Raw genomic sequence first — 21,178 nt, 5'->3', positions numbered from 1 at the left:
GGAGTCACTTGCATAGTGTGCTGTAATTCATAATAAAAATTAAACCTATGGAAGCTGATGAGCTCACTGAGAGATAATATGTCGTGAGATAAGAAGAAGGCCAAGACAGAGCACAGAAGGTACCCCATACATAGGAAATAGGATATGGATCATGATATAGGAAAGGAAACTGAAATGATCAGATTGGCAGGAGGAGAACAGAAAGTTATGTTTTGAAAATACAGAGAGCACCTAAGAGGAAAGGGTGATTATCAGAATAAAATATGACACAGAAGTCGAGAAGAATGATGACAGAAAAAAAATCACTGGGTTCATTAACTAAAAAGCAATCAATGTTGATCTTGGAAAGAACAATTCCAGTAAAGTAGTGGGGTCAGAAGATCTAGAGAAGTGAATGAGAAATGAGAAAAATGGAGGCAAATAGTACCTCTAGGTTATGCAGTAGATGTTAGAGGAAGATATGAATTCAAAATTGGCCTCAGATGTTTACTATATGACACTGGACAATTCACTTAAGTCCTATTTGCTCCAGTTCCTCATCTGTAAAATGAGGACATACTGGAGAAGAAAATGGCAAGCCATACCAGTATCTTTGCCAAGAAAACATAGAGTTGAACATGACTGAATGACTAAAAAACAGCACAGTTAGTTTTTTCTATCATTCTGATTGGGAAAGGGATGAGAACATTGAATAGAAGCTTGAGGAAATTATATGGTCCAGTGAAGATTTTTGTTTAGATTGGAATGATCCAGGCATACTTATGTGCAACAGGAAAGGATCCAGTGATATAGTGAGATTGAAAGTAAGGTGAGAGCAGGGCTATGTAAGAGAATAGCTTTTGGAAGAAACTGGAAAGGAAGGAATCAAGGAGATATTTTGAGCAGTTAGTTGGTCTTGATAAAATGAAGAGTTACTTCTTTTTCTGAAGCTAGCAAAAGAAGAAAACAGAGGTGATATTGATGAAATATGAGGTGTAGAACTGGGGAGGAAGAGGGAGTTTGACAGGAGTGGCCTCAATTTTCCAGTGAAGTATGGGATAGAGGTCCTCAGCTGAGAGGAAGCAGATAGAGGGGCTAGCAGATTGAAGAAAAGGTTTGAAATAAATATAGGGACAACTGTAATAAAGTTGATCAAGGAATAGTAAAAGGAATAACCCAAATGAGCTTAAATTACAAATCTAATTAATCCAATCAATCAGATAGTCATTTACCATTCTCTACCAATATCCAGCAGTACTTGACTAAAGTGGAGAAGGTCGATAATGGTAGTAATTTAGAGATGAGTTTTGGAAAAAAATAAATGATGATAGGAAAAATTGGGCAAGGGCATTCATGATAAAGTATAAAGTTGAACTGATTAACTATGAAGACAAGATTTCAGAGTGAGGATGATGAGACCAGAACAGAGTTGATAGCCTCTTTAGAAAAGAACAGGTATAATGACTGGAGTATATTGTAAGAAGACAGAAGAGTTTTAGAAGGGGGGAAGTACAGAGAGAACTGGAGGGACAGGAGATTATAGTAAAATAAGAGAAATTTCAGAATTATTCATGGAGGTAAAACATATATGAATGATGATTAGATCAAAGACGTGGTTGAAATGGAAAAAAAGACGGAATGGAAAGTGATGAGCTGGTAATCAATATATATTTAAGAAGACTTAAACATGCCAATTGAAACTTCCAAGTACAAAGGCAAGGATCAAGAGAGAGAGAGGAAAACTGGAAACTGGGTACTTAACTCATTGAGAAATGAGGGAGAATGACCTGGGGAATGATCCATCTAGATTGTTGTGTTCATTCTTCATTTCTGAAGAATACTGTGACATCAAAGAAATGATGACATGACTTGCACTTGACTTTGTTTTGAATGAGGGAGGGTTGTGCAAGGTTACCAGCCTCACTTTTTCCTCCTGAGCCATCTGGATCCAGTGACCAGATATTCATCCAGATGATTGGAGATGGCACAGGATGGAATGGGAGACCTTGGTCCCTTTAGACAAAGGTTTATTCAGGTACTCACTTAGCATGAGGTAACACCCATTCAGTGAACAGGTCTGTTTAAGAAGTAGTCAGGGGATGACCCCTTTAATGAGCCAAAGAAAAAATAACTAACTCAAGCTGGAAGGGAAAGAGCAACAGTTACTATTAATAATTACTCTTAAGCCAGTAGGGTCCAGAAAACAGCCCTTAAGTGGAGCTTGAGCAAGGACCTACTATTGTTCAATCTATGGACTTCACAGTGCAGTAGGTTTAATGTTTTGGGAAAAGAAAAGAAAAGAAGAGAAAAGAAGAGAAAAGAAGAGAAAAGAAAAGAAAAGAAAAGGAAAGGAAAGAAAAGTTAAGAAAAGAAAAGAAAAAAGAAAAGAGGAGAAAAGGAAAGGAAAGGAAAGGAAAGGAAAGGAAAAGAAAAAGGGAAGGAAAGGAAAGGAAAGGAGGAAAGAAGGAAGAGAGAGAAAGGAAGAAAGAAAGAAAGAGAGAGAGAAAGGAAAGAAAGAAAGAAATTGCCAGTAAACCCCAAGTTAACTGGGCATTCTCTGGCCATCCAAATTTATCTTCTTTTGGAGAGGAGAAGGAAGGGGAAGGGGAGACATACAGGAGAGGATGAGATGAGTTACCCAGCTGGCTGGGTCACCATTCAAGCAGCTGGGTGTCCTCACAGGTTATATTCCTCCTTTATTTTTGAAGAAGACCAGAACATCAAAGAAATGATGACATGACTTGCACTTGACTGTTTTGATTGAGGAAGGGCTGTGCAAGGTCACCAGCCTCACTTTCTCCTCCTGAGCCATCTGGATCCAGTGACCAGATATTCAACCAGATGACTGGAGAAAGCCCAGGATGCAATGGAAGACCTAGGTCCCTTTAGGCTAAGGCCTATTCAGGTACTCACTTAGGGTGAGGTAACTCCTATTCAGTGAATAGGCCTGTTTAAGAATCAGCCAGAAGACCAGCGTGTGGAGCATAGACCAGACCAATGTGCAGAGTGCAGATGAGCATGGAGCAGCAGGAACAGGGAGCAGTACAGGATTCAGGGTGGCACTAGCAGCAGTTCTCAGATTCCTCAACCCACAAACACCACAGACAGCTTCAAAGGTCAGTGGGAGGGTTCCATCACCCAGGAGAGGGGAGCTCAGTCTGGACCTCCAGCAGCAGGCACTGCAGTGGCAGCTGCCATTTTTGGAGCCTTACACTTAGAGCCCCTGGGGGAACTGAAGGATTGATTGAATCTCAGTACTGAGTGACAACCTCTGCCTAAAGCCCCTGGGAGAATTGAGTCACTGATGTAATTCTCAGCCCTGAGCTCCACCCAGGTGTGAAGAGGAGCACTGGCGGTGGAACTGGAGGATTTTGGGTGAGATAATTCAATTGCAGATTCTGGGCAGAAAAGTTTTTGGTTGCTCCCAGACCAGTATGCAGATCAGGAGAGGAGTAAACCCCTCTCCCTTTATTATGCCACCTTGGAGGAACTGAGAAATGTTCTGAGATCCCCAGAACATACCCTCCTTTCGACAAAAGTCTCAAAAGTCAAGTAACTGGCTGGAAAAATGCTCAAAAAAGGGAGAAAAAATAAGACTATAGAAAGTAACTTGCTTGGTGAACAGGTATTTTCTTCCATCCTTTCAGATGAGGAAAAACAAAGCATAACATCAGGCTTCTTTATTGAAAAACTCCAAAAAAATATGCAATTGTCTCAGGCAATGAAAGAGCTCAAAAAGGATTTTGAAAATCAAGTAAGAAAGCTAGAGGAAAAATTGGGAAGAGAAATGAGAGCGATGAAAGAAAATCATGAAAAATGAGTCAACAGCTTGTTAAAGAAGACCAAAAAAATGCTGAAGAAAATAACACCTTTAAAAATAAACTAACCCAAATGGTAAAAGAGGTCTAAAAAGCCAATGAGGAGAAGAATGCTTTAAAAAGCAGAATTAGTCAAATGGAAAAGGAGGGTCGAAAGCTCATGGAAGAAAATAGTTCTTTAAAAATTAGAATGGAGCAGATGGAAGCTAATGACTTTATGAGAAACCAAGAAATTACAAAACAAAACCAAAAGAATGAAAAAATAGAAGACAATGTGAAATATTTCACTGGAAAAACAACTGACCTGGAAAGTAGATCCAGGAGAGACAATTTAAAAATTATAGGACTACCTGAAAGCCATGGTCAAAAAAGAGCCTAGACATCATTCTTTATGAAATTATCAAGGAAAATTGCCCTGATTTTCTAGAACCAGAGGGAAAAATAAATATTGAAAGAATCCACTGATCACCTCCTGAAAGATATCTGAAAAGAGAAATTTCTTGGAATATTGAAGCCAAATTCCAGAGTTCCCAGGTCAAGGAGAAAATATTGCAAGCAGTCAGAAAGAAACAGTTTGAATATTGCAGAAATACAATCAGGGTAACACAGGATCTGGCAACTTCTACCTTAAGGAATTGGAGGTCTTGGAATGTGATATTCAAGAAATCAAAGGAACTTAGATTAAAACCAAGAATCACCTACCCAGCAAGACCGAGTATAATACTTCAGGGGAAAAAAATGGTCATTCGATGCAATAGAGAACTTTCAAGCATTCTTGATGAAAAGACCAGAACAGAATAGAAAATCTGACTTTCAAATACAAGAATCAAGAGAAGCATGAAAAGGTAAACAGAAAAGACAAAATATAAAGGACTTTCTAAGGTTGAACTGTTTACATTCCTATATGTAAAGATAATATTTGTAACTCGAGACTTTTCTTAGTGTTTGGGTAGTTGGAGGGATTATACACACACACACACACACACAAAGAGAGAGAGAGACAGAGACAGAGAGAGACAGAGAGGGAGAGACAGAGAGAGAGAGAGAATACAGAGTGAGTTGAATAAGAAGGGATGATACCTAAAAACAATAAAATTGAGGGATGACAGAGTAATATATTGGGAAGGGAAAGGGAGAAAATGAATGGGGTAAATTATCACTCATCAAGGAGGCAAGTAAAAGCTTCTTCAGTGGAGGAGAAAAGGGAGGATATGAGAGGAAAAAAGGGAAACTTATTCTCTTCACATTTGAATTGAGGGAATGACATGTATGAAAGTATATCTTGCACCGCAGAAGGGTAGGGGAGAAGGGGACAAGTGGGGTGAGAGAGATGATAGAAGGGAGGGCAAATGGGAGAAGGGAGTAATCAGAAGTAAACACTTTTGGGGAGGAACAAGGTTAAAAGAGAGAATAGAATAAATGGAGGGCAGGATAGGATGAAGGCAAATATTGTTAGTTCTACACAACATGACTATTGTGGAAGTCTTTTGCAAAACTATACATGTACAGCCTATATTGAATTGGCTACCTTCTCAGTGGGGATGAGTGGGAGGGAGGAAGGGAGAGAAGTTGGAATTCAAAGCATTAGGAATGAATGTTGAGAACTGGTTTTTGCATACAACTGAGAAATAAGAAATATAGGAAATGGGGTATAAAAACCTATTTTGCCCTACAAGAAAAGAGAAAAGAAGGGGATAAGGGAAGGGAGGTGTGTGATAGAAGGGAGGGTAGATTGAGGGAAGGGGTAATCAGAATGCAAGATGTTATGGGGTGAGGGAAGGGGGAGATGGGAAGAAAAATTGGAACTTAAAATTTTGTGGAAATGAATGTTGAAAACTAAACATAAATAAATAAAAAGCATAAAAAAGAAGCAGTCAGGGGCCATCCACTGACTACATGATCTGTTATAATATCTCTGAAGACCAATGTTAACCCATCCCACAAGACTGCAGTAAAGTATTCCACTGATCTGGAATAACAGGATATAACCCTTTCAAGACACTAGGAGAAGAAAATTATCCAATTCTTGCTTTAACAATCTTTTTATAAAAAATATTTTCAAGCATCATTTATGCTCCTTGAACAATGTATTTATTGACAACTGCAAGACACTGAGCTCAACCCTAAGGGTAGAAAGTACCCTCCTCCAAAAATCCCCCCACCACTCTTAACCAATTCTTTTTTTTTTTTTTTTTTAGGATTTTACATTCTGCTCAGTGATATAATATGCAAATTGGTAAAAATGGACTGGATGATTTGGAGAATGGAGAGAATATTATCAAAGCAGAAGAGAGGAGATTGATTCTAGTTTACAATACATCTCAATGTGCTGTTTCATATTTAACTATACAGGATTATAATAGCCCTAGTAAGGGATATAGCTCAGTCATTTATTCAATAACCACTCTTTCAAGGGCCAAGAACATGGCCCTGTGTACTAGAGCAGAAGCTAAGGGGTTATTTGAACTAGTAAAAATCTTCTAAAACGAACTCAGAAACTATCCCTTCAACTGAAGGAATGAAGGGCAAATTCATTCAAACCGTAGAAATACCATGCAGAAGCTTTCCCATCATCCCCAGAAAAAAGTAAGTGAATTTCAGCCAGGCTTGCCTTTTGGATCTGATCTTTGGACTCTCTAAGGAAGAAGACCAACAACTCAGAACCAGAGGAGAAACTGGATTCCTTTAACAGGTAACATGCTCTTTGTCTTTGTCCGTCTAGATAGCATGAACCTCAAAGAAAGGAATTTGGTTGGAAAGTAATGGTAGTAGAGGAAGAATCTGGAAGTGGTTCTGAAAAGTATGGAGCATACTTATTCCTGCTCTTGACCTGGTATATCAGAGGGCATGAAAGACAATATATCCAGCCCTGGAGATAAGGTCCTCTGGAAGGAGACAGGTGATTGTGACAAAATGAAATGCTGTTCATCCTTTGTCTTTGAAGAGGACCAATGACATCATGAGGTGAAGTCTTGACTTGCATGTGAATTGGATATGTCAGGCAGAGTTGGAGACAGTCATCAGTCTCACTCTCTCTTCTAGAGTCATCAAAATCCAGTGACGAGACAAAAGTCAAGATGATGGCGATGGCCTAGGATGAAATGGATGGCCTTGGTGTCTTCAATGTTTGACCAAGTTTTAGCACTCCATAGCACCTGCTTAAGCCACTTTCATGGTCACTGGAGCAAATTGCTCTCATTCACCCATTCCATTGAGGGAAGTCTTCACATTCTTGGAGTAGACCTCCCCAACTTACTAATGGGTTTGAGGCTTGTCATATAGGCTCAACCTACTTTAGCCTGTCTGCTGAGATGGTTTTACCAGGGTGTGGCTCCTACATATGCTATATAGCTTCTTGGATTCACAGGTGAGACTTGAATTCCAGGTGGACACTAAAATGGATGAGCATCCCCAAAGAGGACTCAGGAAGCCTTCGCACCAGAGGTGTTCTCCCTGAACACTGCATATAGGTCTAAGGTAGAGGGCTATGAGGTAGGGCCTATAATAGGAGAAGGAAGGTTGTACCTAGGAAGCCTACAAGTGATTCACAGGGATTCTAAGAAAAGGATACACTTTGCTAGCTATTATGCTTTCTTATATACCTTCGTGGTCCTCATGCCCTTTCTAGTAACAATCCATCCCTGAGCAAAATGTGGAAAGGGGAGAATAGATTCCAGTCCAGGTATGGTACCCAGGTAGCCTCCTTTTTAGCACTGGTAGAATGTCAGATGGCTAAGCATAAGCCCTGGTGCTGGTCTAGGATTGATATCTAGGTGGCCTGGTGGTGATGGGAAAGGGTAGGAAGTCAGATGAAATTAAGCTTATTTTTAGTTATTCTTTGTTCTTCTTCTTTCTTGTCATTGGCCATGAGATTTTTATCTGATTTCACCAATAAGCTACATCTGCATATTTCACTCTAATGAGATTACTCCATTTAAGAATTTCTGGTTAGTGAGACAGTCCCTAACTATTTACTGGTTCTATGTATACTGTCTGCTCCCTCATCTGACAACTTGATCAAATAGCTGATCAGAGCCATTTTTTCCCCTAGAGAAGGTAAAGTACCAAGTCAACCCAATGAACCACAAAAACCTTATAATGATATAATGAATCATTTTAGTTTTGCATGGATTCCTGTAAATCAATTTGACAGAAAGAATTATTATGTTTTCTAACCAGAAAGTGGTAACCAAAAACTATTTTATCATCAAAATAATCAGAGAATTCATGTCATTCCTCTGGGACAGTCACGAGTACATGAATAATTAATGTCTCCAATGCAGTGCCCAATCCTTTGCAAACAATCACTTAAACTGGGGAATCTTAGACTTTTTCCCTCAGTCCACAGACTCTCCATTCTAGCTCTGAGAGTCACCATTTTGCTAAGGTTCCCCAAGAGATCAAGGGAGTTACTGTTTTCAGCTACCTTTTACCTCTGTCCAGGAATTTTCATTAGTTGAGTATTTTGTCAACAATTTATCATATTGATTAATGAGAAGTCTGACAATTTTATCTTGAAGGTTCAATGATTCTTTTTGTGAGGTCTTCAAACTGTCTACCCTGGCAGTAGGCCGTGTATATAAGGGATTATTTTAAGAACTAGATGCTTTGACAAGAAGGACATCATCTTTCATCACTGGGACCCTGTCCCAATCATGATAATTTAACATTTTGCTTACAATAGAGCTATAGACTTAAACTTTGATATTAATGTGATATAAACCTGCCATACATGGTCATAGGAAGTGGTAGAAACTTTCTTTTTCGGATATGCAGATAGGAATGGAATATTTTATAAGGGAATCAATCTTAATTTACAATTGTTAATAGAATCAGAATTTGAATGGTGATTTTTAACTTTAATGCTTATTGTCCATCACTAACTGGATGAGAATTCTCCACTGGCCATCATGTGCCCTGGTTAGTGTCATATTCTGATTAATTTTCTACAGTCATTCATTTAAGAATTTCTTAAACCTGTTCTGTACTGGAGATCATGGCAAGATATAGACAATGCCCTCCAGGAAACTATGGTCTAGTTTACGAAGACTTTCTACATATCCCATAAATAAACAACATTCAAAGAATCAAAGTACGTGGGGCACAGCTCACGCTGCATGTGATTTAATAAGCATTTGATATTTTCAGGATCCTGTAGTTCCTCAAGATCAGCATTGATCCTGTCATGACAGCAGATCTTCATAAGGGTCCGAAATCAAGTGAGAAACAGGACAAAAGCCCAGAAGTTCTTTTCTCCATCACCTCCACTCAAGATCAAGGAAGGGATTTCACTTAAGGTTTTTCACTCACTCACAAACCACTGATATATATCAGTTTCCCACTGATGCAATGCTTGAACTCAAGGTGTCCTGGAGGCCTCTCCCAAAGCATCATGGGTTGAAGAAGTGTGGAAGCATCATGTATTAGTATCTCTTCCAAGTCATTGTGTTTCCAATCTCCAATTCACCTTCTTAACTTGTTAACAAGACCATTCCTTTAGTTGCAACTCTGTCTCTTTAACATCAGGCAAGTGTCAGTGGGATAAAGTGTCTGCATGTTGTGTTAAAGCTGTATTTTGTTCTAGTTCTCCATTTCATCATTTTACAAATTAATTAGCAATTTAGACATCATAGTGCTTCTAAAGCAGATTAAAAGGGGAGCACAATAATGATCTTCAACTCAAGTATCATTTCCCCTGATTTTTCTTTTAACATTAAAATAAGCTCTTTTCAAATCACTTACCATGGGTTTCTCCATCTCTTCTAAGTTGGTAATTTATGAAATGGGGACTAGCATATTCAATGCCTTAGGTACTTACTCTCTGGGAAAACCCATTGATTGGCAACAGGAAATGGGGGAGCAATCACACTTTAATGGCCACAGAGGATACAGAGACAAATGTTGAAAGGGGCCCAAAGGCAGATGGGGGATGGGGGAATGCAATGGTGAAAGGAAGCAGGTAGCACGTGGAAGAAGATGCAAAGGAGAAGAGGCAGAGATTATCACTCATATAATGATGGATTAGAATTGGGAGTACTGGGCAGCATGGACCCAGGGGAGATAGAAGGGACCTTGGGGGGCAGGAGTCTGAGGTCTCATTTGATAGATGTGGAGAAACAGACGAACTATCTGTTATACCTTGAGGTTAGTTTGTTAACACATCCAGATTGGTAAAACTTCAAAGTTATCATCTCAAAGTTAAAAAAAAGCAACAATGCCTTTTTGATATGCTGCTGGTCTGAAACTGTAGAGGTCTGGAATTTGTCTGGTATGTACTTATCATAGGATCAGAACCCTAAGAGCAGTGCCTGGATAGCTTCCCCGATTCAGGCCATTTTTACCAGGATGTGACTTTTAGTTAATACGTGATATAGTTGATGAGTTATGCTCCTTTGATCTTTGGGATAGTTTGCACATGACCTCCAGGTTCCCCTTTGCAACCTTACTTCCTGCTATTGGTACTTATATTGTCTACTTATAAACTTACTTGCTATACTGACAAGAAGAGGTGAGCAGAGGCACGAGGGCCGGAACAAGATACAATTTAAACATGCTTTGCATAGCCTTGAGTGTGTTCAATATCTGTGCTTGTGTTAAAAGCAAAGAACTTTGTAATTGATTGGGTAACATGGGAGACACTGGCTGAGGACCACTCAGGATGGTGTGCCCACATCAGAGAAGGTACTGTGCTCTATAAGTAAAGCCGAATTGAAGTAGCTCAAAAGAAATTAGACATGTGCAAATTTAGGGAATCCACGCCAAATGTTCACATGGACTATGTGTGCCTAACCTGTTGTAGAGCATTCCGAGCTTATATTGGTCAGTCAGCCTCAACTGGACATATTATACTTTGACTCTAACATAGTGATGTCATTTTGGTCCTCTTTGAGAACAAAAGACAACAACCAGCCCACCACAAAGGAAACACATGAATGCTACAAACGTGTTTAATACTTCACAAGATCTTCTTTCTTCTTCTCCCCTCTTTGTTAAGCCTTTCTACTATTTCTGAGACCAATTCTTACTAATACATAGAGCCTCCCACTACTCTTTATTTAAAAGTCAGTCCCATTCACTTACTCTGATTGGTCCTCTACTTCATGGCCAAGGTCACTTAGGCAATGGTCCAAAATCCCAAAACCCTTTTCCTACTTAGGGAATATCTAACAGGTCATCCTTCTGATGACTGGGTCCAAATTTTCTCAGGCTTGTTCACTGGTTCTTGCAGTGATATAATCACAGGCTCATAGATTTAGAGCTCTAAGGCACACAAAAAGGCATCTAACTCAACCTCCTCATTTAGATGAGAAACAGAGGCTCAGAGGGTCACACAGCCAGTATGTGATAGGAGGGAGATTTGAATATAGATCTTCCTAAACTTGAGGTCAGTCCTCTATCTGCCACACCACAAGCAGCCTCTCTGCACTTTACTTCTCAGTCTTTCAAACAAGACTTGCAGATCATTTATCCTACCACCCTTTTCTTCTTGCTAATCAGACTTTCATTACAGTAACAGTATTGCTTAGAACTCTGGCAGTGCCAAACCACCTGGACAGGATTGGGTAAGCAAGCATCCATCTTTTTCAATGCCAACAAGTGGAAGAGGCTTCTAGAACTTGCTAAAATGCCCTAACTACAAACTTTCCGTATCAGGGAGTGCGTTTGAATGCTTATATCTGTGGATGAGTTACCCATGGAGTATGGCTACTTCCCTGTTGAAGGTGAAAAGATAATAGGAAAAAAGTAAATGTACTTTCCTTAAGAATTCTTGGAAATTCATCTTATTTCCATATGCATGGCATGTAAGTAAAAGCTTTCTATTCATTGCCACACAACTGCTATGCATATAGTTTTCAGTGCAATGTAGGAAATGGTTGACAATAGTATTTGTAACTCTCCTGAAAACATTATTCATTTGTTTTCTGAGCACCTAGTTGAAGTGACCTTGTAGGAATATGAAGCCTAATAAGGCTTTTTTAAAAAAATATTTTAATTAATTTTTAAAATTATTTTTTTTAAAAATTTTTAAAAAATTAGACTACTGAATTTTGTGTTTCTTATTCTTCAGTTGCCTGTACTAAAAATAGCCTTTCAGAAGAGCTCCATTTTGCAGAGAAATCATAACTGGACACTTTGTTTGTGGAATTTGCACTGAATTGGGAAGTCAGGATGCTCAGATTCAATTCTAGCTCTGTTTTTCCTAATGACTTGTTACGTGACCTTCAACTGCTTTTGGACTTCAATTCAGCCTTCTGAAAAATCCAGAGTGGGGTGAGAATGGGAGGGTGTGGTTGTGGAATAATGGATGATCTTGAGTCTCTCCATCTGTAATATCCTGCAATACCAAGTAAACATAAGGTAAATTGTAGAAGTATATCAATTCTGTCTAACTCAACAAATACTTAGTAAGTGGATGCACTAGGTTAGGGCATTGACAATGCAAAGATGAAGAAAAAAATCTGTCACTGCTGTCAAGGGACTTATTATATAAAATGAGAGCAGTGTTTGTTCTCCTTCCATTGACATAGATCAGCACCACTTCACGTCTTAGTAGAAATGTTCCTTGAAAATTGTTGTGCTTAAAAAAAAAAATTATTCTCTTACAACCAGCCCAGTGATGAGGCTTGCTAAACTTAGCTAGGCTGATATTGCAATAATAGACATACATTTCATCACCAAGTTCACATGGGAAACCTTTCACATTTCAGACCTTTCAGAGTTTGTACCCTACAGATATGGCCTTTGAGAAGTCATAGTCACCTGCATGACCCAATGAGACATTAGAGTCAGACCGTAGTGAAGGAGGCACATAATTGTAACTCAAGTGAGGAGATGAGTATGAGGGCATAAGAGAGGCGTGATCAATTCAAAAAGAAAAGGAGATTCAGGAAATGCTTAATGGAGGTGACATTACCTGATTTTGACCCTGAAGAATAAAGTGGATTTTAATAGAGATCAAAAGAAGAGGATGAGGAGAGGATGAATTAATGAATTAATTCTAGGAATAGGGAATTCCATGTGCAAACTCAAGGAGGAGAGGGAGGCTAGAAGGAGATCAGGAAATGACTAATAGTATTAAAATGTGCAAAGGAAAATAATGTGAAATAAGTCTATAAAGCTAGAATAAAATCAGAGAAAATTTTGAACATCAGGCAAGGTATTTGTATTTTATTCAGTAGTAATAATATTACTGCTTTTTTATTCAGTAATAATATTATTCATTCATAATAATAACAAATATATCTGTAGTGTTTTAAAGCATGGAAAGCATTTCACAAACAATATTTCATTTGAATCTCACAACAACCTGATGAGGCAAAGAGTATAAGGAATAATAAGCCAATTTCTCAGGTAAGAAAATAAAAAAAGGGCAAGTGGCTTATCTTTGGCCACACAGTCTTAGAGGCAAGATTTTCTGAACCCAGCACTCTGTTTATGATTACACTAAAGGTTTTAGAGCAGCAAAATAATGGGATCAGAGAAGTACTTTAGGAAGATTGCTTTGGCAGTGTGACATCAAGGATGTATTAAAGAGGACAGAGATTATAGGCAGGAAGACAGATGGACATTATTTCAAAAGTCCAAAGAGGGGTGATGAGTGTGTTGACAATAGAAGTAGAAAGAAGGCAGCAGATGCCAAAGGTATTATGGAAATGGAAATGACAGTTCTTGGAAAATGATTTGATCAGATGAAAGTAAGAGGGAAAAGTCAAGAGTAACTCCAAGTCCTTTGCCTGGGCAACTAAAAAAGTCATTATATATTCACAAAAAGAAGAAAGTTAAGAAGACAGGCATAGATGAGAATGGAGAGGAGAGATAATGAGTTCAGTTTTGTATATGTTGAGTAAAAGATTTTAGCAAGACATAACTGAAGATTTCCTGCAAAAAGTTGGAAAATGTCTGGAGCAGAGGGGAGAAGTGAGAACTGGAGATATAGATTTGGAATTCATCTGCACAAAGATGCTATCTAAAGCCAAGGCAGTTGTTGAAACTGTCAGTGGAGTAGTGATTTCTAAAAAATTAAGGGTTCAGATAGATTCAGTTGATTAAATTATAAGAATATTTCAATCCGCTGCTTGAGAATTTTTTTCTCCTAATATACAGAGGGAGAACTAACTGATAAATTGGGAGATGGGGGGCATGTGATAGAATGATCTCATGCATGTGTAATATTTTACAGTTTACAAAGTATTGCCATATATTATCTCATTTGAGATAGAACCACGTGAGATAGATATGGCAGATATTTTTTCTTTATTTCATACTTGTTATTTTATCAGTGGGAGGAACTCCTGGCATGAAAACTCCCTCCATGCAAGTAAATGGACAATATAACAATTTATCTGGGCCCTGGAATTGTATAAAGTTGTTTGGAAGCCCCAAGAAATTAAACATCCTACAGCCAATGTACATGTTGTCTCAAATATCTTTAGTGCAATGTTAAGCTTAAATAGCTTTGGGACAAGCTATAAATCAGAAGGAGCACTAGGACTCAGTTTTTCTTGACTCTAAGGCCATCTTTTTCTCTGCATTATTTCATGGTTACCACCCACTTCATCTCTTACTTCCTCTATCTTAGAGATAAGAAAGCTAGAGCCCAGAGAGGTTCAAACTTGCCTGAGGTCACATAAGTAGTTTAAAAAATTTGAAATTTAATGCAAACTTGGATCTTTTGTCATAGATTTCCACTCTAGCTTAATATTAAAAGAAAAAGGTTGGTCAATTGGAATCCAGTGGAGTTAATGCTAATATTTTTCCTTTAAATTCATGAAATCTTTTTCTGGTAATGAATGACTAAATAAGGATATTCTCTACTTTTAAAACCAGAATTTCATTTAGAAAACCTGACACACTTCCCCTTTTCTCTTTGAACAAACACACAAAAAACAAGCAAAGAGACTGTTGGCTACTCTTTGTCACCAACGGGAAAAAGACAACAAAGTTTATTTTTTCCCTTTGTGACCAACAGACACGGTAGAGTGCCATTATGCTGATAATGAGCAATAACTATGATTGAGGGAGTTGAATGCATGCTTCTTTTTTTCATTCAAAAGGCAGTAGTGGGAGCATGTTTCACTATAGGCAGAGAATTCGGGGATCAGGTTCACTGGCGGCATTTGGACTCCAACCTCCATGTGGCACCCATCTGGAACAACAGAACAGGAGACTGTTCTGGGAAACACATGGTGGCTAGCCAGTTTCCACTAGGGGTGCGCTTTACATTTCCCGGGCATCTGAGAAAACCGGACAAGGCACAGCAGCCCTCCTTGGGTTCCCCAGGGTAATCCTCATAGTGAGTCCATGTACATAGCCAGCCTTTATTTAGCTTACACACATGGAGCTTGTTTCTTTCTGGGGCTTCATGTTTTCTCTTTCTTACTAAGCGTTTTTCATGTTAAAGCTGAGCAAAAAGTACCTGCCCAGCAGGACTGATCTCCCTTTGAGAGATAGATCTTTCTCTCTGAGTTCCACACAGTATGGTTAAAGCTAGTGTTGCTTCCAACAAACAGGCCAGGCTAGGTTTCAGGAAAACAGGACATGTTACCACCCACAGGGCCATCGGAAAGGGGAAGAAAAAATCCTGTTCTTTTCCTTTGGACAATATGCAAAGGCTTCTCTTACTTTCTGTCCCAACAACTCTGAAGGAAAATGCGCCATGATCAAAACCAGCAGATCTTGATTATTTGAAGTCGACTTCATTCCTTTTCGTCAGAATTTCTTTGCTCTTGTTATTCTAAAAACAGAGTTGTTTTAGACAAGACAAGCATGGGTATGGTATTTTGAAGTTAGAATTAGTTTCAATACTGTAATCAAGTGTATGACATAAAACTGGAACTTGGCTTTCCTTTGAGAAGACTGAATAGTTCCCAAGGGCTTCCAATAATGGGTGCTTTTCTAAAAATGGGAGGGTTTTAGCACACCATAGAGGAATATATGTCACGTGACTTAGGAAAAGCAGGCAGGAAGCAAGAAAAAAGGGAAAACATCTGGTTGAGGATAGACAGTAGACTTGAAAACAGTAGAAAAAGAAAGAAAAAATAGAGGGAATGTGAAGCAAAGTATCACCAACAGGAGTGAGAAGCTTCCTGTATGAACAAATAATTTCAAGTATAATTCTTGTACTGAATTAGATGCCCTTTTGATTTGGGCATAGAAATTCCTTTCATATTTTGGTATACAACTAGTTAGACATTAAAAAGAAATTCATCTGTTCACTTTTAACTTCAATGATTCTGAAGGAAGAGAACAGAGATTTGGTTTGTCAGTGGAAAGGAAAAGTGACTTGTCCTTTCTGGTCTTCTATGTCTTACCCCATCCTTGTAATTTGCATGGAACAGGAGAGGTATAATGAGAGGGAAAGATTGAGACGAAACCCTTTGTAGTAGTTTTAGCCAACTTCTTTGTGATTTTACTGAGTAGAATGATTTGCCCAGACTAGGAGTATTTTAGGAATTAAAAGGAATGTTCTACCAACAACTCAGATAAGATTTAGATTGCTAGGGTCCAAAAGACGAGGAGGGGAAAATAAGTTTTTTGTTTTTCAGTTGTTTCAGTCCTGTCCAACTCTCTATGACCCCATTTGGGGTTTTCTTGGCAAAAATTCCGGAGTAGGTTGCCATTTTCTTCTCCAACTCATTTTACAGATGAGGAACTGAAGTAAGAAGGGTGAAGTGACTTGCCCAGGGTCACATAGCTATTAAGTGTCTGGAGAGTGTATTTGAACTCCAGTCCTCCTGACTCAAGACCTGGCAATTTATGCCACCTAGCTGCCCCTCAATTTTGTTAATTTTTTCAAATAATCATTTTGTTGTGTATCAGTGCTATAGTCCTTTTGTTTCTCAACTTATTTCTAATTTAAATTTCATTTCTTTTATGCATATTTTCAGTTTGTTTACTCATTTTTGAAAAAAATAATAAATTGAATATTCAGTTTACTTAATGCTCAGGAGGTCATTATTAAATCTTCATTTAAATATCTGTGTTCTGCTTATACTTCCTGTATCAATTACTATTTTTATTGTATTATTAACTATAGAGAATATGTTTAGCATTTCCATTTTTTACATTTATTTATAATTTCTATGTATCCTAGTGCATGGTCTCTCTTGGGAAAGGTGCCCTGTGAAGCTGGGAAATATGCCATAAACCTCGCTAAATTATAAATTCTTTGACAATTTGGTCAATTCCCTACTTTCCTTTGAGTTTCTCATTCTGTTAGATTTCTCTAGCTCTGAGAGAAGAACATTAAAGTCTTTTATTATTCTTGACATTTAAGCAATTCAGTCCATTTTCCTTTATCAATTAGCATGTTGTGTCATTAATTTCATAGATGTTTAATACTAATACAGGCTCATTGCCCATGATGCCTTTAAGCACAGTGCAATTTCCTTGCTTATCTCTACCAATATAATGGATTTTTATTCTTGCTTTCTCTGTTAGGATGATCATAACTCCTGTTGGAGATTCACCTCATATATAGTCAATTTTGTTCCAGACTTTCATTTTGATTTTCTCTGTGCCTTTGCTTTTTAAGATGTCTTATAAAAGAGATTGTTGCGTTTTGTTTTCTTATCCATCCTGCCACTCTCTTATGGCATTATTCAATTCATTCAAATTCAAAGTTATGAGAGTTAGACTTATATCTTCCTCCATTTGCTTCTTTAGCATTGTCTATGTTAACTTTTCTCTTAAGTTACTACTTTGTCCTCACAATTAGTTTGTTTCAACTACTTTGAACAACGCTAATAATATAAGACGTCTCTCCCAATCCCATTTGTCTATCCCTTGTTTTAGAGGTTGTACTTAAATTATTGCTTTCTTTTTCTTCTTAATTTAATTATTTACTTCCTATCCCTTTTTGTCCCTTCTCTTCCCCTCTCTGTTAATTAGCTAGTTTAAAATCTCTCCTTTGCTCTTCTCCAATTTCTGAGTTCAATGAGATCTTCAAAGAACAAATCATAGAAGTAATAACTATATGAAGAACAATGATAATGGCAACACAACATATGGAAATTTCTGGGATATAGCTAAAGAAGTTCATAGAGGAAAGAACATATTAACAACACAGAAAAAAGAAATAAGCAATCAAGGAATATGATAAATATTTTAAAAATCAGATGCATTTGTGGCTGGAGTTTGTTGTATGTATGACTTAGCAGGAAAACCATTTATTGCTTCTATCTGGCACCCTGCCCTTCAACCCTCACTTGGGAGGAGCTACCCTAACCCAACTCCTTCCTTCTGGGCAAGAAAGACTTCCTTTCTCTAAATGTTACCCATATCTCCACCCTTCACCAAGAAGATTTCCTTGAACTTGACTTAGGAAATGGGATGGTAGGAAGGAGACAATCCTGAGGCCCTTAAAGTAACTCTCTGTGCAAAGACTTTCCAAGTCGCTTACCAAGTCTCTTTTCCCCTAATATATTAGTTCATTCTTTTCCCAGGGATTGCCATGAAAGGTCCAGATTCATTTTAAATCTCTCCTTTTAGGGAGTTTAATAATATACTTTCAGTAAAAAACTCTGATGTGTTTGAGCTCCTGATCAGACATGTTGATGAGTTGAAGAGTATTTCCTTCATCCTATCATAACCTCCCTCTCAGCTGCTTTAGGGCCAAGGAAATACCCACCAACTATTAATGCCTTGGGGTTTATTTCCAGTTCCAAACATTAGAGGTTAGGTAAATGGCAGTGAAAAAATGAGAAACTTTAAAAAAACAGAGATAAGCTTTAGAATGGATACACTCTTGCTCAGGGGTAGAAGGGAGATAAGTAAAAGAGTAAAGATAAATGGGGGGATTGGAGGATCATCTTCCTGACTTGTTATTTGTGTGTTCAGTGCTTAATTCCCTTCTAACTCTTCCTGACCAGGCTCTTCTATCTCCTGAAGTCTGTCTGAGCTTACTTTCGTTCATGTAACTCCATGACACTGTCCATCTCATCCTCTGCCATCCCCTACTCTTTTGCTGTCAGTCTTTCCCAGAAAGGTAAGTAAAGGAATAGAAGAGAGACCCTTCTGGCCACCTGCAAAAAAGAGAGAGCTTTGATCTCTCTGGCACTGTCCCACCTCCCCTTCCCCCCCACCCCCGCTTTAGCTGTTGGTTTGTTGGCCACAGCAATGCCAGCAATGGCAGCTAGTCCTCAGTGTTCTACTTGTATTTCTCTTTCCCTAACTTGTATTCAAAGACATAGGTCCCAGAGACTGTGGGGTGGGAGGGGGAGGGAGGGAGTTCAGAGGTGTCCTCACAAATCTCCACCTTCTTTGCAGATATAATCTCTCCTCACTCCTAGGCGTTTGCCTCTATTAGTCTCAGAAGTGAGTCCTTTCTTCCCTTCTCCAGTGGCCAGGGAGGGAGCTTATCTTCCAGTTTTAATCTCAAGACTTTCCAAGCAGATAAATATTGGTGATCCTCAGGGGACGTAGAAAAGTAACAAATAAACAAATGCAAAATCAGAATAAATGAAGAAGAGAAGAGGGGAGGGGGGAAGTCTGAAGACAGACAAAGAGGAGATAACAGTATCCCTATCTGCAGATGTTAGAATATTTTAGGGGATTAGCAAAGAAACCAATTGATACTGTGAAGAGATCTGGCAGCTAAGAGGATACAAAATAAGCCTACAAAAATAAATATCATTATCATATCAACAACGAAATCTAGGAAGGGATCATAAAAAGTGAAGCTGCATTCAAAATGCATTACATTCTCACATAAACCTAGCATGCAAACCCAATATCTATACAAAAACAATTACAAAATGCTCCTTAAAGAAATAAAAAAATGGATTAAGTAAATGGAGAGATATTCATAGATGATGACTGACCTATGTCAATGAAATAAAAAAAACAAAATCACCTGATTTAATTTATAGATTTATTTCCATGCCAAATCAAAGGAGTACTTTACAGAATTGTATACAATATAGAATATTAAGGTAAATAATGAAAAAAAGTAGCAATGAAGGGAGAATAATATTTCTGGGCCCCTTACTACATTATAAAGGAGTAACCATCAAAATTAGTTGGTATTCGTTAAAAAGTAGAAAAGTAAAGCAATGGGACATACACTCTCTGATGGAGAATTAAAAATGTTTGAACTCAGTAATCATTGTACAATAACCCTGAAGAGATATATTACCTGAGAAAGAATTCTCTATTTGCAAAGAAATGTTGTGAAACCTGGAAATCTATTTGGCAGAAATCAGGTTTAGACAAACATCTTACACTATGTATCACAAAAAGCTCAAAATAGATAAATAATAGGAAGTTAAAGATTATGCCATCAAAAAAAAAGAACCACATCAGGTCCCTTTCAAACCTATGTCTAAAAGGGAGATTTCATAACCAAACAAGGGATAGAAGTGATTAGGAAAGCAAAACTGGAATATTTTGATTTCATGAATTAAACTTTTTAATGAACAACATCGATTCAACTAGGCTAAAAACAGAAGTTGCTTAATGTAAAAAAAGAAAAAAATCCCTTTGAGTCAAATATTTCTGAAAAGATTCTGATGTACAAAATGATTAAGTAACTAATAAAAATAAACAAAGCTAAAAGCCAACTTCTAATAGATAGGAGGTCAACAGATATGAATAAATAGTTCTCAATAGAAGAATTGTGAACTCCTAACAACTATTTGAAAGCATGCTCCAAATCATAAGAGAAATACAAATCAAAGGACAGTCACACCCAGTATATTAGCACAGATGACAAAATAATGGAATAAACAGGTTGGTTGTAGAAATTGATTGCTGTCCTTTGGTCTCAAAGGGGAATAAAATGACATGATAAAGTAAAGTTTTGGTGTGTCAGACTGTGGTTGATCAGACCAATATGAGCTCGGAATGCTCTACCACAGATTGGGCACAGATAGTCCACGTGAATATTTGGGGTGGTTACCCCAAATCTGTGCATGCTACATTTACTTTGTGCTGTCTCAATTCTGCTTTGCTCAGAGAGCACAGCACCACTCAGCATGGAGTGCTCAAGTGAACTTATCCACAGCATTCAAAACTTCCCCATTTGTTGTAACTGATGGTTCCACGTATGGATGGTGTGGTGGTGGCTGATGGAGCACCTGTGTTTACTTGGTGTTAATTATTAGGCCAAAATTAGCACAGGCAGCAGAGAATTGATCCATACTTTCCTGCATCTCAGCTTCAGAGGCTGCATTTAGTGCACAGTCATCTGCAAACAGAAAATCATGCACCACCCCTCCCTCCACTTTGGTCTTGGCTTGTAGCCTTTTCAAATTGAAGAATTTACCATCAGTATGGTAGCTGATCTTGATGTTGTGTTCATCCTCACTGAAAGCATACGAACACAGTAATCCATTGTTCATGAAGCCATCAATTAATCCAGCCATTCTGGAAAATAATTTGGA

This window comes from Notamacropus eugenii, chromosome 4 (assembly GCF_028372415.1).
Source record: "Notamacropus eugenii isolate mMacEug1 chromosome 4, mMacEug1.pri_v2, whole genome shotgun sequence".
Taxonomy (NCBI): Eukaryota; Metazoa; Chordata; class Mammalia; order Diprotodontia; family Macropodidae; genus Notamacropus; species Notamacropus eugenii.
This window is presented reverse-complemented; position numbering follows the sequence as displayed.